A 10,479-nucleotide genomic window follows, 5' to 3' on the forward strand; every position below is an offset into this window, starting at 1 on the left:
TAATTCCATTTGATTGAGTTTTAGGATGTGTTGGGCATGTTTCGAGCAGGTGGGTTGAGCCTTGGTCTAATTTCTTGTTACCAGGTTTTTGGTCGTTTTGCTCGAGCGGGTCGTCTAGCGCTCGAGCGGAGATTGCACACTCCCAGTATTTTCGTGCTTTGCAAAACTTCTGCAGGTGTGATTTCTACGCTCGAGCGGATTTCTTGCGCTCAAGCGGGTCGCGCTCGAGCAGGTCGCGCTCGAGCGGGTAGTACTTTTTTGGAGTAAGTTCTGGGAGGGGAAAATCTACACTCGAGCGGACTGGTTTTCACGCTCGAGCGGATGTACTTTATTCTTGTGTCTTGGAGCTCGAGCGGGACTTCTTGCGCTCGAGCGAACTCAGTATTTTGTTCTTGACGCTCGAGCGTTGTGTTTTTCGCTCGAGTGGACCTGTCGTATATCAGAAGGCAGTTGGGCATTTTCAAGTCACTTTTTACATCCTCACTCTCTCTTACTTTTCAAAAACGCCATTTGAGAGCTTCTCTCTCTAAAACCTTCACTTCTCTCTAAGTATTGATCTAGTAGGAGTTGTTTCCTCACCTTTGGCCTTTACGAAAAGGTTGTTGATCGTCGAGGGCTATCTTTTGATCCAAGAAATTTGTGATTTGGAGCATCTTCATGTTCGTCATCTCCTTCGTTGGGTTTCATCTTTTGGGGTAGTGATTCCTACTCACTCTTATGGGTTTTGACCTAGATTTTTGGGCACTTTGTTAAATGGTTTGATTTTGAGATCTAGGGTTTCAAAATGTATAAAAGGGGGTTTGTTATTTTGATTCTAAAATGTGTATTTTGGGTTTCAAAATAATGATATTGTTGTTGGTTGTTGATATTTGGACTCTTGGTTCTATATTGGGAAATGGGGTAGAAAACCCTAATATGTTGTATAAATTAATTGGTATAATTAATTTGGAAAAATTATTGTTATTTGGAATTGAGTTGGAAATAATGAAATTGGCTCATTATATTGTAGAATGGTAGAGTTGGATTTATTAATCACTCACTCTTGAAAACATTGATATTTTATCTGTTGGAGCTTTTATTATCTGTTTAGAAATAATTGCTTTGGGCTACCGGTGGAGGGTAGTTTTGATTGTTGTAGACAATGCATGATGATTAGGCAAACTAAAACTAATCAGGTGGATGTGTCATAGAGTATGACGGTTGATAGAATATAGTAACGTTATGTATTAATTGATTGTGTGTATGACCTATGTGTATATACGTTGTGTGTATGGGAGGAGATAGGGGATGTACTCCACGGTTTAGGGGAAGATAGGGGATGGACCTCTAAACTGGATGTTGTTTGGGAGGAGATAGGGGATGGACTCCACTGATACAGCTCATATGCTTGTCAGTTAGTGTGTTGATACAGCTCATATGCTTATCCGTGGAAGTGTTGATATAGCTCATATGCTTATCTATGGAAGTGTTGATATAGCTCATATGCATATGTGTGGAGGTGTTGATACAGCTTGTATGCTTATCTATTGCGAAATGGGAAACGTTTAATATGAATTATTATTTTGTTTAGAGTGTGTGGCCAGGTTCTGAGCCATGGGTATGAATTTGGAAATTGGATAAGAAATGGAAAATGAAATGAAACATAGACATAGTGGTCATGTAATAGAAATGGTTTTATGAATTGATTTATGGGAGTTAAACATTTATCAATTGCTAATGTCTTAGTTACTGCTCATATTGTGTTTAGCATATCTCTACTGGGCGTTGGCTCACCCTATATGGGACATTATTTTTCAGGTACAGGTAGCATGCCACCTCCAAGGACATAGCTTGGATAGTTATGGGAGTTGAAAATTCTTTTTGATTAATTTTGTTTGTGTTACATGTATATCAAGCCAAGGGCTTATTTTGTATAGAGTTAGTACTCTTCTTTTGTGTAACCAAGTGTTGACTTGGAGAGCTGTAAGCCCATAGGGCACTTGCCTTTTGTTGTTAACATGTAATACTGTTGTAAGAACTACTCGGATGAATGGAAAGGCGTTGATTTTCTTATATTACTGCATGTCTGAATGATGGGTATTATGTATAATTTTGAGGGCGTTGCAACCCGAATTACTAACTAGGTGATCCCTAAATCCGTTATCAATTCCTTTCATCCGGTCTCTTAAATTGTTGTTCAAGTGTTGTAAGCAATAACCGTGGTGAGCCGATAGGAACACCTTTGGCATAGCTTCTAACAGACCAAGATTACAATATGAAATAATAGTAATCTGATGTTTACCGTCAACAACCTTCCCAAGTTCGTGCAAGAACCACAACCAATTGGCCATGGTCTCTAAATCAACAATCACAAATGCAACATGAAATAGGCTTACAACACAACACCATTAGACAACTGATCACAATATTTCAATGTGAATATTAACACAAGTAGTTTGCAGAAACACTATAAAGCAACAGGTCATGTGAATGTTCACACTGTGTAATGGCCAGTCATATATCTACACTATGCCACTAAATGTGAATATTTACATAGATATACAGCTAAAAAAAATACTAACCATTGTTTCCATCTTTCTCCGTTGCCGCAAGTAATTGACCTTTATACTTTCCTTTAAGGAATGTTCCATCTAGGAATAGCAAAGTCCGACAAGAATTGTATCTAGAAATACACGTAACGAATAATACAAAGAAACGACAAAATTGTTGACTACTCGCGTCATAATCAATATTGACATAACTTCCCGAATTGTAAAGCATCATAGCATCCGAATACCACCGCAGTTGGTCAAACGATAATGAGTGATCTCCATGAATAATAGCCTTTGCTTTCTCCACGCCCAACCATACCACATGGTAACTCACATCTAGTCCATAATTCCTCTTTAAAATAGTCACCACCTCACATGACTGAGCCAACGGCTTGTCCCTCACAATTTCAGAAATAGTACTCAACACCAAATTAGAACTAACTCTCGGATTCTTTGATGTTCGGACATCCGTATCATAACTATGCACATCACTGAACCTTTTGATATAGAAAAAAACCATTTGCTCGTTGTGCTCTACAATGTATAGACCACAAGCAACCTCTCTCCTCGTGTATCGCACACACTGCAGTAACCCTTGTTGTCTCGTTCTTGACATACATAAACTGAAACCCGCATTGGCTTGCATACTTATATAAAATATCACGAAATTCTTATGTACCTCTAACTAACCGTTGTCCCACATGCGTAATACCATTTGCCTAAGGGGCTGACAACAACACCTTCTTCTTATGGTGGCAAAATCTCTGGAGTGCATCAATTTCTTCCTCACCCCCCACATGCAGCGACCCAGAGCTACTCGACTGACCAATATCACGTTTCAAATCAACGACAACCTCTACATAGTGTAACCCCATTGATTTGGCAAGCAATAACATGTTCTGAAATTCTTCATCATTGTCCAAATCACACCTATTAATCTCAGGTAGTCGACAGAACAATGAAATAGAACAAGCGGAAAACTTGTCCCATTTTTCACACAACCGCTCCACCAAACGCGAACAACACAATGCACGAACCACATTTATTATAGTTGTACTGCAACCATATGTGCACACCAACATCATAAAGATATCCATCTCCTATAAAAACACAACAAAAAAAAGTCAACAACCACGTAACAACCATACAAACAACAATACATATAATCCATACTATATGAACATTCACATTGTGCAAACTAAATGCCTATGTGTATAGTTCCACTTCTAAATCCATAGTGAAAATTACCACCACTATCCTTACACAACATAAAACATTTTACAAGTTCAAAATCACAACCCCACAATAAGGTGACATTACATAACATGCAAGCAACCCTCCATAACCTCATATTAACAAGATGTGAACATTCACATTGTTACATATACTCTGAATTATCTCTCCCACACAGAGCCTCATTAAGAAAACATCAAAGTAAAATGAGAACATCCACATTTTTCACATAATCTGAACGACCTCCCCTCCACAAGCCCACGTAAAACGCATATAATTAAACAAACAGAGCATCCAATCTATATCAATCAAAAAAAAAAGCATCTCATCCATCATACAAATCAAAACATAAACTGAAAATGTATTCATAACCAAAATGATACTAACCGTAATCATACAATCCTACACTCGTCTTGTAACTCAAAAACAACTGATTTAAACTAGTTATACTCCAGAAAATGTCACAACCGAACACTGTCCAATCCGTCATCTTCACTTCAAAATCACCGAACCATACTACAATAACAACAATGAAACCTTAGCACATCAAAGCCTTGAAATGAGCATGAAAAATAGAAATGTATCTATCTCAATTAGAATAATGATCAAAAGCGTGAAGATAGAAACTACCAAAACAGAATAAACGGAAAAAAAAGGCAACGTTGTTTGTGTATCAACACAATATATATAAGGGCATAATAGTCCATTTGAAAATGTAAAATTAGTAAAATGGACCAGATGGAATAAAAAGAAAAGTAGATAGACTAATCAGGTTATAATAATCCTTTGTGGACTTAATGGGTTATAACAACTCTAAAATAGATTTATCAATAAAAAAAACCCCTTCGAGGATAGAATTAAAAAGAAATAAATAGCGAAAAGTGAAATTAGTAAAAAATAAAGTAAATGTAAAGAAAGTAAAAGAAATATATATCTTATGGCTATGTTTGGTATCATACTCTTCATTTTTATTAATTAAAATGTAAAAAATATAATCCTTTGTTTTATCTAATTTTTTATTTATTTATATTTTCAACACTACTCTTTATTTTACTTATATATACACAAAAATTGTTTACAGAGTCTCACAAGGCTCTTCCAAATGTAGCAAATCTTAAATTTTTTTTTTTTTGTTAAAATAGCTAGGGGTAAATTACAAATACACCCCTTGAGGTTTTTTTTTAAAGTACAGATTGCCCCTTGTAGTTTGAAAAATTACAATACCCCCTTATTAAAAAAAAATTTAACAGAATTAATTTAAAAAAAAGAAATTCATAATTGATCTCCTATATAATAATAAAATTACCTAAATTATTAATTGAAACATATTTATAACATCATTAAAAACTATTAATTAACTTGATGATTTATTAATAAAAGGGGTGATTTGTTATGAAATTAGAAACCTCAAGGGATGGAATGTAATTTCCAGAACCACAGGAGGCGATTTGTATTTTAACCAAATCTTAAGAGATGTATTTGTAATTTACCCAAATAGCTAGTATTATAATAGTGTCTATTAGAATGATTAAAATATGATAATACTGGTTATAATAACTAACAAGTCTCATCTAAATAATCTATTAGATATATAGAGATATATGTTATGAAAATAGCCCAAACCCGGGGAGGAGGGGGGGAACTGATGAAAGTTATAGTTTTTTCTTACAACCTATTATGACATTGATATGGTAATTAAGTTTCTAATTTCTTGCAAAAAAAAACAAAATATTGTTATAAAAGTAGTTATAAATTATTAACAGGTCTTAATAGTTAGATTTAATTCCTATTAAGTCCTATTCAAAGTTAGTCCTAGTAAAATCGTTACTAAAAATAATATTTTATGATGATTTTTTAAATGTCTCTAAAAATTGTCAATTAGTGACTTTTTGTCACAATTTTTTTAAATTATCGCTAAAACTTACAATTAGTGACATTTTTCTGTGATGAATTTTTTAAACCATCGTTGAAAATTAAAATTAGTGACTTTTTTGTGATGCTTTTTTTAATTTGTTGCTAAAACTTAGAATTAGTGACTTTTTGTGACAATTTTCAAATTGTTGTTGAAAATTAATAATTAGTGACGTTTTTTTAATAATATTTGATAAAAAAACGTTATTAATTATCATAAAATTTAATGGATAATAAATTCATCTATTAAGATTTACATGTCAGTTCCATTTTAGATTTTTCCTTAGAATTGAAATGTGCCTTACCACTTTAACAAAATCTTGAGAAAATATAAAACAGTGGTACATATGAAAAAAAAATTATAAATTAGTGAAAAATTATTGGGTAAAATTACACTTATCTCCTCTTAGGTTTCTAACAAATACGTAGACCTCCCCTGAGGTTTTAAAATTACACTAATCTTTCTCACTTTAGTTCACAATATTCAAATACTCTCCTTCCGTTAACTTTTACTTAGACACTGTTAATTTTTGTAATAAAATGTCCAAAATACCCTCTATTTACTCTTATTTTATTTTTTTTCTATGTCTCTTTTCCTCCATCAACCATTAATTATTCTCCCTCCTAATTTGTAGCTATCCTATCCATTGCTTGATCCTTGTGGCTCAATTTCTAAAGTGAAATTAATATGTTGCTTTTTTATGTATTTTTATGATAATATTACACCTTGTTATATTGAAATGTTGCTCAATAATTTGAAATATGATATAATCTAATTTTCTGATAGTGTGATGATAATTTATTATTAGATATTGTTTGTTATAATAATTGTTATACGATTATGTACTTTTATGATAGTGTTATTTTTTTAACAAAATGTTACTCAATCATAATAAATGATATCATATTCTAAATTATTGAGTAATATTTCGATAAAAAAAACATAAAATTATCATAAAAATATATAATTACATCATCAATTTTTTTAAAACACAATAATTTCACTTTAGGTAATGGTTAGTGATGGAAAAGTATAGCGACCCCGGTCTTCTCCCATTTGATTATTGTATCCGGACTTAGGTTCCGTAGATTCTGTCATTGTATAATTGTTGTTGTTGTTGTCCCTTATTTTCTCATTTGGACTTATAGGATGTGTTGGGCAGGTTTGTTTCAGGTTGGTTGGGTTTAGAAACCAAGTGTTGTTGTCCAGAATTTTGGATCTTCGCTCGAGCGAGGAGTTTGTCGCTCGAGCGAGCTGCTATTTTTGGTTCTTCGCTCGAGCCGGGGTTTGGTAGCTCGAGCGAGAGGTTGCGTCTGATTTTGGACCTGTAGCTGTGCATTCTTGGCTCGAGCGAGCTTTTCTTCGCTCAAGCGAGTTAGTTCGTTCTTCGCTCGAGCGATAGTTCCTTCGCTCGAGCGTGTGTCTGGTTACAGACCTGAGGGTTTGAGTTCTTCGCTCGATCGAGTTTTCTTTCGCTCGAGCGAGCTTTTGGGTTGTTGGCTCGAGCAAGGCTTCCTTGGCTCGAGCGTAGCTTCTCTGTGTCTGGTCGCTCGAGCGACCAAGTCTTCGCTCGAGCGAGCCTGTCCAGTTTATATACACAGCAGCGGGTTTTGATCAGTCTTTTTCATCTTCTTTTGATTCCAAACCCTAGGTCCGACTTCTTTCTCTCCCTACTCACCTTCTTTCTTAGATTTGATCTATTTAGAGGGTGTTTCTACCCTAGTTGCTTTATTAAAAATATAGAGGGAGTCGAGGGCTTTCATTTAATCTGAACATTTGGCGATTTGGAGCACATTAGTATTTGGGCATTCATCTCTGTCTTCTCCATTCGGGTTATTTTCTTCGAGGTAGGGATTTCCTACTCCATTTTATAGGTTTTGTTCTAAGTTTTTGTATTTTGATATGTTGGGGATACTTTGGTAAATTTTGGGAAAAACCCTAGTTGTATTATTAAATTAATTTGTATAATTAATTCATGGAATTGGGAAAAGATGGTTAAATTCATGGAATTGGGGAATTCATTGATTAAATGGCGTAGTTGGATAATTTGAATCATTTGTCTATTGAATTGTTGACATAGTTATTTTCAGTTTAGAAATAACTGTTTTGGGCTATCGGTGGAGGATAGTCGTGATTGTTGTAGACATTGCATGTGGATTAGGAATAACTAAAACTAATCACATTGGTTAAGTCATTAATTTTGACTATTGCATTGATACAGAAAATACGTGTATTGATTGAGCATTGCATTTGCATACATTGTTTTGTGTGGGAGAAGATAGGGGATGTACTCCACGGTTTAGGGGAAGATAGGGAATGGACCTCTAAACCGGATTTTGTTTGGGAGGAGATAGGGGATGGACCCCATTAGCATCACTTTTATGTGTGCTTATTTATATAGAAGTGTTTTATTGATACAACACTAAAATGTGTATCAATCTGGAAGTATGAAGTGTTTTGATTTGAGCTTGAGTCTCATTTGTTTGTTGATATTGGAAGGATGTGAATATGATATATGTAATTCACTGTTGTAAGTTTGGCCAGGTTCTGAGCCATGTTGATAAAATTGGAAAGTAAAACGTGTCTTAGACAATAGTGTCATGAGACTGTAAAATGGAGTAATTGATTATCTTGGTTAACCATCTGTTGAATGCTATTGCTTTATTCATTGCTTATATGTGGTTTAGTATATTTCTACTGGGCTGTGGCTCACCCTTTATGGGAACATCATTTTCAGGTTCAGGTGAAAAGCTACCTCCAAGGACTTAGCTTGGAAGGACTTGGATTTTGAAGACTATTTTTAGTTATTTGTTTTTCATTGTTAGTACATGTAAACACTCAAGCCTAGGGCTTTATTTATATTTGAGTTAGAACTCATACTTTGTGTCCAAGTGTTGGCTTGGAAATATGTAAGCCGGTAGGGCATTTACTTTGATGTTACATGTAATGCTTTTGTTTAGTAAGACTCTGATGGATATTATAATGAATTATTAAAGTGTTTTCTTTAAATAATGCATGTCAATGATATATATAATGGGTATATTTTTGAGGGCGTTACAACTTGGTATCAGAGCGTACCGGGTTTGAATACTTTGGGTACGTGGGAAGTGATTAGTATCACAATGGGTTCGTCTCGTTTGATAGAGACTTAGTGTAACGTTATATGCTTATGTGATAACATGTTTATGTGATTATGTGGGTATGGAATGTAGTTTCTGGGATGATGATTGGACCCTTGAGTTTCTAGTAGTCTTGTTGGAAAGGCACTTGATCACTGCTGCTTCCAACCGGAACTATAGTAACGTATTGGGACTATCATTATCCGGGAATGAAATTCGTAGGTGCTTATGTGATTATGTGCTTACGTGGAATGAATTATTGTTGTCCAATGCATTAGGACGTGAGTGTTTAGCTTCAGCACATTTATTAATGTGCTAAGGTCTTTGTTTCCTTTATTAGGATGTCAGGACGAGGACGAGGACGCGGTAGGCGTGGTAGGCCGGGTAGGCAGGAGGTGCCTGTGCCAGAGGAGATTCCGGCAGTTCAGGAGGGAATTGGCCAGGCCAATGTGGCCGAGCCAGTAGGCCAGCAGGCTATGGGCGCTCTAGCCCGAGAGATAGCAGGGGCATTCAGGGAGTCAGTAGGCATTCTCAGAGCTGAGAATCAAGCTCAGGTTGTTGTTGCGGATGCAGGACCTTCCTTTCTGAAGAGGGAGTTCTTCCGGTCTAACCCGGATGAATTTGTGGGTGATCCTAAAGAGCCGCTTAAGGCAGATGAATGGCTCGAACAGACAACGAAGACGTTTGAGATGCTTGGCATCGAAGATGAGGGGTTGAAAGTGACCTTGGCATCTTTCCAGTTGAAGGGGGATGCGGGTCAGTGGTGGAAGTTTACTAAGGGTCGTATAGGAGGTACATGGGAGGCTTTTGTGAATGCTTTCCAGGAGAAGTTCTTATCTCCAGCAGTCAGGGAGAAGCTGAGAGACCAGTTTTGTCAGCTTAAGCAGTCGAGTTCTTCAGTGGCCGAGTTTGAGGCTGCATTTACTAGTTTGTCCAGGTTTGCACCTGAGTTCGTGGCGTCTGAGGAACGCCGTTGTATTGAGTTTGAGAAGAAGTTGAGGCGTGGCCTCAAGTTGAGAGTTGGGGGAACTATGATTCGGGATTATGGGCGTATGGTTGATGCTGCAGCCCACATGGAAATTATGATGCAGAAGGAGGAGGAAGGACAGAAGGGCTCCAAAAGGAGTCAGGATGGTCAGAGTGATGGTAGGAGACAGAAGGGTTTTAATCCTCAGCAGTCTCAGGATAGCTTTTCTAGATCGACTTTTCCTGTGCCGAGTGCCAGTTCGGGAAAAGGCAGTCAGGGAGACATTACCTGTTTCAAGTGTGGCCAGCTGGGCCACAAGTCTCCAGTTTGTCCTCAGAGGGGAGGAGTGCAGAGAGCAGCATCATCTTCGGCTCGATCTCAGAGCCAGAGTCAGGGTAGAGGCCAGCCACTCTCGTGTTATCAATGTGGTCAGCCAGGGCATATGAAGAGGTATTGCCCACAGTTGGGTGGCACACCTGGTGCATCTGGTTTGAGGCAGATTCAGGGTCAGCAGCCAGCTCAGTCGGATCAGGCCTCGAGGGCCAATCAGGGGGCTTCATCGTCCCAGTCAGTGCAGCAATCTTATGCTCCTAGGGGTGAGCAGGTTGATCAGAGGTCGTCTGGGCGCGTGTACGCTGTTACCGCGCAGGATCTTGTACCGGCACCATCAGTTGTGAGAGGTACCTTCTTGTTTTGCAACTCGGTTGCTAATGTTTT

Source organism: Camellia sinensis, chromosome 6, assembly GCF_055761805.1.
Source record: "Camellia sinensis isolate YWXY chromosome 6, ASM5576180v1, whole genome shotgun sequence".
In the NCBI taxonomy this organism is placed as follows: Eukaryota; Viridiplantae; Streptophyta; class Magnoliopsida; order Ericales; family Theaceae; genus Camellia; species Camellia sinensis.